At 41.4% G+C, this 15,138-nt stretch overlaps 1 protein-coding gene across 1 annotated transcript in view; it reads left to right on the forward strand.

Annotated features, from left to right (window-relative positions):
* The window catches only part of ATG10 (autophagy related 10), a gene marked incomplete at its 5' end in the record, with an annotated part of 249,305 nt that overhangs the window by 69,708 nt on the left and 164,459 nt on the right, over positions 1-15,138 (forward strand). The gene's annotated exons all lie outside the window — the stretch shown is intronic.

Consider the following 15,138-nt stretch of genomic DNA (forward strand, 5'->3'; position numbering starts at 1 on the left):
GGCGGCTGTGGAGCGGATTGCACAGGGGTCCTGTGAGTCTTTGGCTCAGTTTCAGGTCCAAATTCAGGCAAAAATGCAGCCTGATTCGTCCCTGAAATGGAGAACAGGGTCGCACCTGACCCCCTGCTGTGAGTCAAATCCATATTAAGTGTGAACCCAGCCTTAGTCTTGCTGTCCATTCCACTGCCAGGAGTGAAGGAATGTTCTGTGTGGACTATGTGTCACTGGAGTTGTAGTGTATACTTCCCAAGTGTAGCAGAAATTGCCTAGCAAACTTATAACATGGAGTGTGTCATATACTCCTCCATAGCCTGTATTTCCTAAGTGAACTGGCGTGGGAGCGCAGGAATGGAGTATATAGTAGGGGAAAATGGGGAGATTAAAGCAGTAGTAAACCTAATTTTAATTTTTTTAATCCTGTAAGACAAAGGCATAATGTGCTAGTATGCATCATATACTAGCTCATTATGAAATACTTACCTTAGAACGAAGCCCCTCAGTGGCACGATGTTACCGCTGAAGACGCTTTCATCTTCACCCTGTCTTCCTTCTGGGTTCCCATCCTCCTGCCATCTTATTGGCCACGCCGTGATGACATCACTCCCACACTTGCACGTGGAAGGCAGGGACTGTGGCACAGGGCTTTTTAGGGACAGCACGGGTATGCCCTCCCTTCAGAGCTCATACCCTGGTGACATCACTGGTTGCATGCAGTGTGAATATCTCCTAAACGAGATATTTACTGTACCTACAGGTAAGCCTTATTATAGGCTTACCTGTAGGTGCAAACTCAAAAAAAGAGCTTAGGATAAGTTAATCTTCTGGAACTTTTATAGGGTGGAACATGTAACATGTTTCCGATCCTGCAGACGATCCCCACACACCCTGTGACAGCAAATTGGGGATTTTCTGCCGGGGATCTTCTGCTCGTAGCTGCTGTCAAATTATTTTATTTCGTATGCATTTTAAAGACAAAATAAAGTGTTTCATTTCTAGTTTGAGCGTTGTGTTAATTACCAATAGCCTGTTTTATTTATCATTCTTTATTAGACTTGTGTGCATTATAAGGCCATGGTGATGATATCTTTCTGTGACTCAGGATGAATGTAGAATATATGATTGATATTGATACTCCTTGCAATATTTGTGATGTGGGACTTCTTGCCAGATGTCTGTAGGTTGATTTTTTTTTTTCTGGTTCTTTCCGGGAAACGAATAAAAAAGAGATTACACTATAATCCTGAAGTGGTAAAAGCAAACCTGCAGCTTTGTTCTAATTGGGCAAAACAGAGGGTTGCTTCTTTAAAGTGGTTCTAAAGGCAGAATGTTTTTTACCTTAATACATTCTATGCACGAGAGACTAGGCTGTCCGGGACTCTCTCTCCTGATTGGCTGTTACACACAGCGGGCGCATTGGCGGCCACTGTTGTCAATCAAAGTCAGTGAGCCAATGAGGAGAGAGAGGGGTGGGCCCGAGCTGCAGCTCCGTGTCTGAATGGACACAGAGAACAGTGGCTCGGCTTAGTTGCCCAAATAGCAAGCTGCTTCCTGTGGGAGCATTTGGCAGGAGGGAGGGGCCAGGAGCACCAGCAAGAGACCCGAGAAGAGGAGTATTTGGGCTTCTCTCTGCGCTACTAACCTGAGCCTGATCTCGATTCAGCGATGTGCACGAGAGCAGTGACTCTCCCTGCTCTCTCTCCTCAAAAAAGCAGCAGTGTGAGCCAACCCTTACTTAAATCCTTACTGAGATCTTGATTGAAAGTAGCTTCTCCAGATCTCAGTAAAGTTGAGATCCGTAACCATTGGTGAGCTTCCCATTTTTTACTAAATCTAAAAAAAAAAGTTCTTTCTTTATATATAATTTAAAGAGGGCAGGGCTCTGCTGGGACCCAAAACCCTGTTGCACATCTGTACACATGGAGGATCGGGGAGCAAGTGTCATTCTCCTCTAGGTAAGAGAGATGGGAGTTCTGTGTTGCAGGACAAGAACACAGTAAAGTTAGAAAAAAAAACGTTAGATCAGGAAGGGGGGAGAGGGCAGGGGAAATACATTTTATATAGGGTGAAGGTCTGCTTTAGGACTTAGGAGCCTTTTTGCATGTCCCTTGGAATGGGCACTGCATGGGCACTGCAGGTTTTAAATATATTTTCAAACAAAACCCTCTGCTTTTAATGTAAACTGTTTGACAGGGCCAATTTGGTTGTTTTGCAGGCTGGCTGGTAAGTGTGCTGGGAAATGTTTTGTATGTTTGTGATCACACAACCAATATTCACCTATGGGACTTTAAATGAGGCATAATACAAAAGTCTTTAAATGTCAATTTATTGTACAAGGATTGGACACATAAATGTATAAAGTACACATAAAAAATGTTTGGCTTATCATGCCAATGGGTACACGTAACAATATATAATGTACATCAAGCTGGTATTTTTTCAAGTACATGCTTTACAATAACCAAGATGATTGCAATTTGAGAAAGGAATTCATCTTGTAACTCAATGTTATTTGTGAATACTTTCACTTCTTCAGGAGTAGATGCCTCCGACAACAGAACCCTATACAACCAGCTTGGAACTTGATAAAACACAGCGTCTTCAAATGGTGTCTGCTGCTATGTGGACGGGGACTAACACACCCGATGGAGGCATTGGAGGCATCTACTCCTGAAGAAGTGAAAGTATGCATGAAATGCGTAGAGTTACAGGATGCATTACTCTTTCATATTGCAATTATCTTGGTTATGTAAAGAATGTACTTGAAAATATACCAGCTTGATGTACATTACAACATTACATATTGTTATGTTTAACCCATTGGCTTGATATGCCAAACGTTGTTTTATATGTACTTTATACATTTTATGTCCAATCCTTGTACAATAAATTTACATTTTATGACTTTTGTATTATGCCTCATTTTGAAGTTTAATGGGCGAATATTGGTTGTGTGTGTATATATGAGGATGGAGGCACGATAAGCTAGGCACCTGCTTACAGTTCTCTGTTTTACAATTGTATGTTTGTGATGAGGATTGCCCTTCCATGTGCACCTTAATGCAAAGGCCAGTTAGAGTTGGGGTGATTGCCACTTTTTGTACAGGCGGATTGGCCATACCCAGTTTCTATTTTGTAACTCTTCTACATCTGTATGGCTGTCGGTGGGATACCTCATAACCTATTCTACATCGTGTTACAACTGAAGGCATAAATACTACTAAGTAACTTGTATTTAAATACAGGTTAGCAAAATTCTCCTTTGATATCCTATCATGGATTGGTGATGGGTCTTTTATAAGTAGCCATTGAAGATTGATAAAGGATATGGATCGTGCTTTACTAGAAGCTATTGTTGTTCCTTGAATTGTTTGCTGTTGGAAGTTTTGTCTCATAAACATACACACTACATCTTGAATGTGACATTTCTTCTTTTTCTTTTCCTTCTTGGCTGCTCCTCTGAGGGGAAAGCAATGATCTTGCATTGACGCGGTCTTTGATCTCTCCTCAAATTCTGTTTTATATCCCCTAAAGTCTATGTTTGATTGACTGTTACTACAATAAGTAAATCAAACCAAATTTATAAGGAAGCTGCAGGGAGAGCTTAAAAGATGACTTTCCTGACCTCCTGCAAATCTATTCCTCTGTCCCATCGTGTTGCATTGTAACCTTACAGAGCTGATTATCTGTGCAGTGAAATTGGTTTTGTTATGGATTGCTAACAAATACACTCTACACTTTCTGGAACTGAATGCAAAAATATGGCCAAAGTGTTTCATTAATGGATTTAAAGAGTTGGAACGTAGCCTACGCTGAGAGATAAAGTACATTAATAAGACCAAAACTGTGCACCAATCACCACTGAGAGTGATGTTATTTAAGTCCATCTCTTCCATCCAACAAAGACCCTAGGAGATAAATTGGGCAGTTAAAGTGATTGTAAACCCTCACCTTGTAAAACAGATCATTCAGTTTAAAATAGAAATGAAAGGCAAAACATTTGCGTATATACAGTGTCTACAAAACATTACAAATGCCTTTTTTTGGCTTTTTGGAGAGATTACATTTAGCACAGAGGCGAGGGAGGAGAAACAGCAGCACACCTTTCTTCCCAGTGAATAGCTGTGCAGGACGGGGGCTAGCACAAGTCTGATCATTGAAGCAGAGCAGGCTGAGTCTCCAGCACAGCTAAAGAACTGACCATGTGCTCTCATGCCTAGTGTAGTCAGTTTTTAATAAGAAAGCAGAGGGACTGGCAGGAACACCAGGGATTTCACACAAAGAAAGCAATACAAAAAGAACATGATACTTTTTCATACAAGTACATGATACAGCTGACACATTTCAAGAAAATTAAATGTTAGGTTTACATTCTCTTTCAAGTCCAGGGTGTACTGTCTCTCCTATGTTCATATCTACAGCATATTATCAAAGAGTCTGCTAGGTGAAGATATTTAAAGTGATACTAAAAAAAAAAAAAAAATAACGAACATGTTATACTTACCTCCTCTGTGCCGTTGGTTTTGCACAGAGCAGCCCGGATCCTCCTCTTCTCGGCTCCCTCTTCTATGCCCCTGGCCCCTCCCTCCTGTTGAGTGCCCCCACAGCATGCAGCTTGCTTTGGGGGCACCTGAGCCGAGTCACAACTCCCTGTGTCCATTCAAACATGAAGCTGTGATCAGTGTTAATTTCGTCGACTAAAACCGACTAAAACGTTTTTGTCGACTAAAATACGACTAAAACTAAAACAATTCAGATGACTAAAATACGACTAAAACTAAAATGGCATTTTAGTCAAAAGACTATAACTAAAACTAAATCGAAATTTGCTGCCAAAATTAACACTGGTGCATGCTCAAAGCTTAATAGCATAAATAATAACATATTAGATTTTTCACTCCAGGACCAGCAGTAGTATATAATGAGTTTGGAAATTGTAGAGAAATGCTTAAATAATGCATTACAAATTACAATTGAACTACACCCATTCGATTATAGATGACTAAAATGAGTTTTAGTCGACTAAAATGTAGGACATTTTAGTCGACTAAAATGTACTGGAGTTTTAGTCGACTAAATACGACTAAAACTAAAAACACTTGCAGAAGACTAAAATGGGACTAAAACTAAAATGCCATTTTAAAATTGAAATTTGCTGCCAAAATTAACACTGGCTGTGATCCGGCCCCGCCCCCTGTCTCTCCTGATTAGCTGACTGACTTTGATTGATAGAAGTGGAGGCCAATCACGCCGCACTGCTGTCTCAACCAATGAGGAGGAGAGTCCTGGGCAGCTGAGACACTCCTGCAACATCGCTGGATAGAGATTGGCTCAGGTAAGTATTAGGGGGGCTGAGGGGGGGGGGCTGCTGCACACAGAAGGCTTTTTTATCTTAATGCATAGACTGCATTAAAATTTATAAAAAACCTTCTGCCTTTACAACTCCTTTAACAAGGGCAGTAGTTGTAAGAACACCAGTTATAAGATTAAAAACCTTTTGATATCAATAATACATTCAGGGATGCATGATTAATCAAAGTATAATCCACGCTAACACTAAAATCTATAAATCTACAGGCATCCATGATCTAATACTGACCTATCTAGCCCTGTAAAGAAGAAATCGCTATACATACCTTTTTTTGAGCCGCTCCAGTCCGGTCTCCAGTGGCGGAAGCTCTACAGAGGAGAGGAGACAGCCGACAACGACTGGGAAATGCCTGGGAAGTGACGTCACCCAGAGAGTTACTATTGGGCTTCCGTTGTCGGCTGCCTCCTCTGCACCCGCCTCCACAGAGAAGCCACCGCTGACAGCTCAGTGTGGGATTGGACCGGATCAGCTTCAAAAAATAAATTTCCTCTTTACAGGGCTAGATAGGTTAGTGTTAGATCATGAATGCCTGTATATTTACATATTTTAGTGCTAGGATGAACTTCGACTTTAATTACATCAAACTTAATGTACAATAAGCTGTATATGTAGACCACTGCATACATTTTCAGCGCTATATAAATACCTGTAATGAATATATAAAGGAACTGATGTTGTTGAGATACACTTCTCAAGATAGTATATTTTCCGTGACTCTCTGCAGCCTTTCCTTCTCTGAGATTGTGCAGCTGCCTTGTAATTGAAAAGCTAAACGCAGCAAGAGCATGTGTTCCCGTATAAAGAAACGGACCATAAGAGCCTGTCTGCCATATCACAGTCCAATATAGCAGAGTACAGTTTACTATAGCATTGTCTGCGGAGTCACCAACAACTGTAAGGTTTATAGGGACTCCACACACAATTTAAATCACAAGCGAAATGCCTTGGGTGCTCCACACTAAATGGGAAATGTAGCAAGAGTTATAGTAGGCAACTCAAAAAGCTTCTACAGATCAACAAGGAAGATAGTGTAATAGCCCTAATGCACAGTCACAGCCTGCCTTCCTCTGTGATTAGCCAAAATATCAGTGCATTAGGGCTATTACACTGTCTTCCTTGATGCAAAAAAAGTTAGTAATTTATAGAGTGTATATATATATATATATATATATACAGTGGTGATCGAAAGTTTGGGCACCCCAGGTAAAAATTTGTATTAATGTGCATAAAGAAGCCAAGGAAAGATGGAAAAATCTCCAAAAGGCATCAAATTACAGATTAGACATTCTTATAATATGTCAACAAAAGTTAGATTTTATTTCCATCATTGACACTTTTAAAATGACAGAAAACAAAAAAATGGCGTCTGCAAAAGTTTGGGCACCCTGCAGAATTTATAGATACACACAGTGCTGCTTGGCCCAACCCACCTGCTCCCTCCTCACAGGATTTGATTGACAACAGGAGGAGCTAGTGGTTACCCACTGCTGCCTATGATGATTGCTATAACTGCAAACTTAATGTAAGAGTTCTGTACTTTTAAATACATTGCGGTTTTACACTATGCAGAGATATTTTATCTTTTTTGGAGGTTTGGTCCACTAGGTTTAACTAAGAGAGAAGTGACCTGCCCTTATCATTGAGGTGGTAGACCCCGGAAGTTGCCTTGGGATTATCCCCCCCCCGTTGATATACATCTATGTCCGCCTGTTTGACTCAGTACCTCTGGTATCTGAGTCCATGATTTCTAGTAAGTACATTTACCGCTAGTGGTGGCGGATAATCAGATTGTGGTGATTGTGGTGTTGGATATTCGTGGTTGCTATTCACAACTATTGGAATAACACTGGGATCGAATAATTAGACTACTTTATACCATTTATTTGGACTATCACTTTTCTATACCTTTATGTGCCTTGACACTTTTTGAAAAAATGCACTGAATATTATTACTGTTTGTTGGATTATGTAAACTTTGTTATCTATGGTCTATACACTGTAGCAATACATATTAGCGCAGCACATTTATAATATAATACTGCTGCCTATGTACCTGTGAGGAGAGAGAGAGAGAGGGGCGATGCTGCTCTCGAGAAACAGCACTGGATCGAAAGAGGAGCCAGGTAAGTATTTGGAGGTGCTGATACTGGAAGGTTTTTAATTTAAATTTTAGAGTACCCATTAGGGAAAAAAAAAACCTTCTGCCCTTAGAACCACTTTAAGTTATTATCTCTCAGCAGCTCAACTCACCCTGCTAGTCTCTTTCAGCAGTTACTTACTTTCACCATTCTCATTTCGAATGCAAACACTGGGAAGGTGACTGGGAGAGCGGAGCTGCCTGGCATATTAAGAATGTAAATACATGAATGTTTATAGCCTAGGCACAGGTTATGCTTAATCTCCAAAAATAATCCATAAACATCTACTTACTTATGTCTCTGTACTCTGTTTTTACTTCTTGCCTCCTTGGCACTTTTACCCCCTTCCGGCCTAATTTTCACCTTTAAGTGCTGTCACACTTTGAATGACAATTGCGCAGTCATGCAACACTGTACCCATATGACATTTTTTATTATTTTTTTTCACACAAATAGAGCTTTCTTTTGGTGGTATTTAATCACCACTGGCTTTTTCTATATTTTGTTAAATAAACAAAAAAATCACTGAAAATTTTGAAAAAATAAAACATTTTTCATAGTTTGTTATACAATTTTGCCTTCACTGATGTGCACTGATAAGGTTGCACTGATGGGCACTGATAGACTGCACCGATGGACACTAATGGGCACAGGTAAAAGGCACTGATAAGCAGCACTTATGGGTGACACTGATGAGGAGCCACTGATGGGCACTGATTGGAAGTACTGGTGGACACTGATTGGCCTTACTAGTGGGACTGCACTGATAATCAGGACACTGATAATTAGTGCCTTGATTATCAGTATAGATGTCCCTTTTCCACACGCCGGTTATCGGCTCTCCTGACAGCATGAGGAGAGGAGCGCCGATAACCAGCTTGTGTTTAGATCGTGATCCGCTGTGATTGGCCGTTTACCTGGATATGTGATCAGCTGTGGCCTAGTGACCCAGTGATTACAGAGAGCACCATGGTGGACATGATCACGGGAAGCCGTCATATGACTTTCCCCCAAAAGTGGCCAGCCCTGCTGTAGCTGTTATTCAGCTATAGCACGGTCGATAAGAGGTTTATTAAATCATTTGGTACTGTGTTCTTCTGCTTAAATGTAATGTCTTCTGTGAGTTCCTGAACCTCTTTTTCCCTCACTTCCATTTGTTTTAAAAAGCAGTGCATGTCACTTGCGGTCATGTGCACTGCTCTATGCACACTACTTATCCCATAGTCCATAACCCATCTCAGGAGCGACCGAGAGAGGGTGGCTACACACCTACATACAATGGGACAGTGGGGAACGAATGTAGCCACCCTCTAACAGGAACTTACAGCAACAAAAAAAAAAAAAAGAATTTGAAGTTTTTGTGGAGGCTGTGAGCAATAGAAGGTACTTTTCTGGGTACATACTTGAAAAAAATAGTTTCTTTTTAAATCAGAGTTTAGTCTCCCTTTAACCGGTTGCCGACCGCCGCACGACTATATACGGCGGCAGTCAGCCCCGGCCAGGCAAAGTGACGTATATATACGTCACTAGCCAGTCACTTCCTTGTGAGCCAATAGCGGGCGAGCGCGCGCCCGCGGAGGCGCGCGCCCGCCCCAGCTCATTCCCTGGGAAGTCAGTGCGTGTGACCGGCGGACCCGATGTCCGCCGGTCACTCGCGATCGTCCTCCGTGAAGGGAGAAAGGCAGGCGGCTAATGTAAACAAGCCGCCTGTCATTCTCCCCTGTGTAGGAATGGTGATCATACGGTTCTGCTATGTAGGACCGTTGATCTCTGTTCTTACACTAGTAGCCATGTCCAATCACAGTAGAAAGCACGCCCCTAGGGACACACTTAACCCCTCCTTCCCCAATAAAGTTAACCCCTTCCCTGCCAGTGTCATTTTGCAGTAACAGTGCATATGTATAGCACTGATTACTGCAGTAATGTCACTGGTAACCCCAAAAGTGTCAAAAATGTCAGTCAAGGGTCCGATCTGTCCGCCGCAATGTCGCAGTACAGCAAAAAAAAATCGCAGATCGCCGCCATTACGCGTTAAAAAAAAAAACCCACCAAAAATGACAGAAATCTTTCCCTTAGTTAGTAAACGCAATAACTTTTGCGCAAACCAATCAAAATACGCTTTTTGCATTTTTTTTTACCAAACATATGTAGCAGAAAACAAATTGGCCAAAAATGTCAAAAAATTTTGATTTTTACATTTTTTGGGGGGGGAATTTCATATAAAAAAATGTGAAAAATATTGTTATTTTTGCAAAATTTACGCTCTTTTTTTGTTTATAGCGCAAAAAGTAAAAATCGCACAGGTGATCAAATACCACCAAAAGAAAGCTCTGTTTGTGGGAAAAAAAGAACGTCAAATTTGTTTAGGTACAGCGTCGCACGACCGCGCAATTGTCCGTTAAAATCACGCAGTGCCGAATCGCAAAAAAAGCCCTGGTCAGGAAGGGGGTAAAATCTTCCGGGGCTTAAGTGGTTAAGTTTTACTTGGGCTTTAATCAGGCAAGCATTTCAAAGTTGTTATTTTCGAAGTGTCTTGTGAGTGGTGGATTCCCTATCATTGGATCACAGACAAATAGCTCTTTTACCTTCCTTTTGAAATTGCACTTTAAAGTCCACTAAGGCTCAGTTTATGTTTTTAAATTTGCATTTTGTTCCTTCTTCTTCTATTTCTTTTGTGTATCGTTTTTATGGCAAGTATAAATTAATACACAAGCTAAACTCAGCAATTGTCAATCTCTGGAACCTCACGTAGGGTAAATACTTTTCCAGACCCTTGTACATCACATTGTTTTGATGGCATTCATTATCCTAGTTGTTGATGCCTGTGGTAAGTTAATATAAGCCATCATGCAGTAAATAATGACACATTGCCTTACTTTTGGACACAACATGTTTGTACCAGGTGCAGCAGAGCATAGCCTAATGTAAAACTGCAGCCCTAGATTTGTTACTTTCACATTTTCTATTGATGTTTCTTAGATTAACTTGGAGTGAGACACGAGCGGTGCTCAGTAGTGACAGTCAATCAATAGAAATATGAGGACATGAGTCATGTTTCTTCATCAGTACCTTGCTGTAATGTTCAATCTGAAATTGTTTTCTTTTCTCCTGAATGAGATGGGGTAATGACTGTACAACCAGTCCTCGGAGGATGAATCCATGATGATGTCTAGGATGGATGCATAAAATAGAACGCTAAGCGACTCATCTGTTATCTGGGGGAGAGATGGAAGATAAACCACTACAGAATGTTCTATTAACTGCGACTTGTGATGTCTGCCGACTGAGTGCGTGCTGGCCAAAACATTGTCACTGGTTGGAATAATAATCATTTCGTTATCATTATCACTAAAAAAGATGTTCAGAACAGTATTTTTTTGTCAAAATAACAAAAGTAACTGAGGATAATATCTTAAAGCTAAACTACAGGAATGATCCTTTGATCCAGCTTGGTTACACCTAATTCTTCATATCTCACTCTAGAGCAGTGGTCCTCAACTCCGGTCCTCGGGGCCCACTAACAGGCCAGATTTTAAGTATTACCTTGGGGAGATGCAGACTAGAATGCTGCAATCACTGAGCAGCAAATGAGATCACCTGTGATGTAATTTAGTTATCTTGCAAACCTGGCCTGTTAGTGGGCCCCGAGGACCGGAGTTGAGGACCATTGCTCTAGAGCAGTGGTCCTCAACTCTGGTCCTCAGGGCCCACTAACAGGCCAGATTTTAAGTATTACCTTGGGGAGATGCAGACTAGAGTAATGCAATCACTGAGCAGCAAATTATATCACCTGGGATGTATTTCAGTTATCTTGCAAACCTGGCCTGTTAGTGGGCCCTGAGGACCAGGGTTGGGCACCAAGGCTCTAGAGGACCACTGGGGATGCAGAAATTCTCAGTAGTAGCCTGTACTACAGTCAGTGCTGGGCTCATCTAGGTGCTGCTTAAGTGACTTACCATCTCTCCACTGAACACAGGGGGGCATTCACTTTGCACCTCCACCATCCTGAAAACTTATTTTATTTTTTTTCAATGACTAAAAGGCATTCCCACTGCCTTGTCCAATCAGAGAATGCCTTGTATTCATTTTAAATAATACAAATGGTTCTCTGAATGGCAGAGGTGCCAAGTGAGGGCCCCCCGGTTCAGTATACTTAAAGTGGTTGTAAAGGCTGAAGGTTTTTTACCTTCATACATTGTGTGCATGAAGGTAAAAAACCTTCTGTGTGCTTCTCCCCCCCCACAGCCCCCCCTCATACTCACCTGAGCCCCCTCCCGATCCAGTGATGTGCATGAGACACTTGGCTGTCCCAGGACTCCCTCTTCTCATTGGCTGAGACAGTACCGGGCACCATTAGCTCCCACTGCTGTCCATTACAGCCAGTGAGGCAATGAGGAGTGAACAGGGGTTGGGGCTGAGCACGCACCAGTGCTCCCATTGTAAGCGGCTTGCTCTAGGGGCACTGGTTAAGGGGGAGAAGCATTGTTGAGGGACCCAAGAAAATGAGGATCAGGACTGCTCTGTGTAAAACCACTGCACAGAGCCGGGAAGTATGACACGCATGTTATTTTTAAGCACCCAGTGCCCAAGAGACCAGTAATGACTTAGGCGTTGATTTACTAAAGGCAGACTGTGCACTTTGCAAGATCAGTTGCACTCTTTTTTCCTAATTTAGTATAAAAACCCTGCGCTATTTATAAAAGAAATACACAAATAAAAAATAAATACACTACTATAAAAAAATAAAATAATAAAAACTTTTAAAAAGCAGCTATCACTCCACAGTGCAATCACTAACAGTGAGGTGCTCCTTAAAGTGGAACTCAATGCCAAGGAAAGTTCAGTTTTAAGGCCTCCTTCCCAGCTCCTGTTTGTGAAATTATGCTTTTGGGGAGGAGGGGGAAGCAGGTACCCCCTCCCACTTCCGTTCCGACCACCTAGACAATTGGAAGCTCTTCTTCCCCTCCCTCCCAGAGTCTTCTGGGACACATGACAGGTCCCAGAAGACTGTGGGACCATTCACTGTGTGCGGCACCACTCTCACATGCACAGTGGGCACCCGGCTGTGAAACCACAAGCTGTCACAGCTGGGTGCCCATAGTAAAGATGCCAGTGCCAGCGAGAGAGAACACAGAGAGAAAATGGCTGGTTTGAGGGTGAATGGCTGTTTATTAAAAGTCAGCAGCTACAGTTTTTTAATTTTCACTTAAGAGACTGGAGCTCCTTTTTAACCACTTAACGCCAGTGCCATCTTAAGAGCATTAAAGGCCCCCGGGCAATACAGTGCACTGTGGCCCTGCCTACGCAATCACCCACGAGAATAAAAATGCAAAATATTGATAAGGCGACATTTATTGGTACAGCAGTGCCAGGCTAATGACAGCTTTCAAGTTCGGCGGCTGGGTTTGGTGAACACACACAGATGGGAATCAGACTCGACTGTCCTGTGTGCGCCAGTTCCCATGGAGGCGGACAGGCATTCCTGCAGTTGTTGGTTCCCCCTCCACTGCCCAAGTGGCCTGACAGCAGCGCAGGGCCGACAGGCGCTTGCCACCTGCTAAGTTCGGTGGCGGGATTCCGGAATCGGGACTAATGCTTGGCTGGGGCTGGGTTGCTGGGCAGGTGGGGCCCCCCAGGCAAGTGGGGCCCCCGGGCAACTGCCCAGCGCGCCCATTCGGTAAGATGGCCCTGCTTAACGCCCGCCCACATTGTACTGCAAACGGGCAGCCGCTGTAGGCAAAGCAACATACTGATATTTTGCGGCTGACTTCTGAGTTTAGAGTGTAAGCATGCCCACCCGTAGCAGCCTGTTAGTTTCTCATCATATGAACCTGAAAGATCATTATAAAAAAGCAGCAGGCTTTACACACAAGTCACAATGTTAGGGACATATTTAACCCCTTGATTGCCTAGATGTTAACCCCTTTCCAGCCAGTGTCATTAGTACAGTGACAGTAAAGTATTATCACTAATCACTGTATTAGTGTCACTGGTGATGTCAGTGGATGTTAGTCAGTTCTCGCCAGCATCAGTTAGTGTCAGATTTCCCAATGCAATCTCACTAAAAGATGTTGATAACCAACATAAGTAGTTTAAAAAAATTAAAATTCTAGAATATATCATAGTTTGTAGGTGCTATAACTTTCACGCACACCAATCAATATACATTTAATGGGATTTTATCAAAAACATATAGCAGAATTTATTTACGTACAACTTTTTTTTAATTATTGTATATGTATTATGGCATGAATTATAAAACACTGTTTTTCCCCAAAAATTGTTTTTATCGCAATAAAAAAAAAAACAGTGGTGATCAAATACCACCAAAAGAAAGCTATATTTGTGGGAAAAAAATAGTATAAATTTAGTTTGGGTATAGAATTGCATGACTGCGCAACCACCAGTTAAAATAGTGCAGTGCTTAATAGCAAAAAAAAATGGCCTAGTCATGAAGGGGGTAAAATCTTCCAGAGCTGCAGTGTTTAATTTAAATTACCAAATGTAGACTCAAATGTGCATATAAATAAAAAAAGCTCATAAATTACACAATCATCAAAAATCATGTGCAGAGAAGGATAAAAAAACGTGAACACAAACCCATATATCATCCAGTTAGGTTGTAAAAAAAAAAAGCAAAAAACCTGAGAACAGTCCCATATATCATCCAATTAGATTATGAATGTCCACAATACACCACCACAGTTCATGTGCCACAAATAATAAGAAATGTTTCACAGTAACAGAAATCTTCCACCTTGGACTGCCACTAAAGATTATTGCTTGCAACCTAATTGGATGATATACGGGGTTGTTTTAACATTTTTTCTGTACACTTACAATCTAATTGGAAGATATATGAGACTGTTCAAACATTTTTTTTTTTTTTTACAATCTATTTGGCTGACATATCAGATTGTTTTTCATGGTTTTTTCCTTTTTTTGTGCGTGATTTTTGGATGATTGTGAAAGTTATGAGCTTTGTTGTTTATATGCACATTTGAGTCGATATTTGGTTATTTTATATTAGCCACTTCCGGACTGCCCATCCTACATATACTGCGGTAGGGCGGCCACTCTGTGCCAGATTACGTACCTAGTACGTGATCTGACACTTCCGAATCTGGGGCACGTGCCCCTGCCACCTGAAAAATGCCGGTGACGAAAGTGGTGACAAAAACATTTTCGTTGATGAAATTAACACTGCTGTAAACTCCATTGGCTGTAATGTCATTGCACATATTACCTGAATATTTTACCAACATTAAATATTAGGGAAAAATATAAGAAAAGCCTTTTTCCTAATTGTTTAGTTTTCAGCAGCTTAGTAGATGCTCCTTACTTATGCGTATGCGGTGGTGCAATACATGTTTAAACTTTAATGTGCTATTATTACATGCTCTGGATGGAATTGTGTTGCCAATATAGAAATGGCCAGCAGAGTTGTGTTAATTTTGATGATGTCAATTTTTTATTTAGTTTTAGTTCTAGTCTTATGACTAAAATGCCATTTTAGTTTTAGTCGTATTTTAGTCTTAAGACTAAAATGCCATTTTAGTTTTAGTCGTATTTTAGTCATCTGAATTGTTTTAGTCGTATTTTGGTCGACTAAAATTGTGTTAATTTAGTCGA

The sequence above is a fragment of the Pelophylax lessonae genome (assembly GCF_965119305.1).
Source record: "Pelophylax lessonae genome assembly, chromosome: 1".
NCBI lineage: Eukaryota > Metazoa > Chordata > Amphibia > Anura > Ranidae > Pelophylax > Pelophylax lessonae.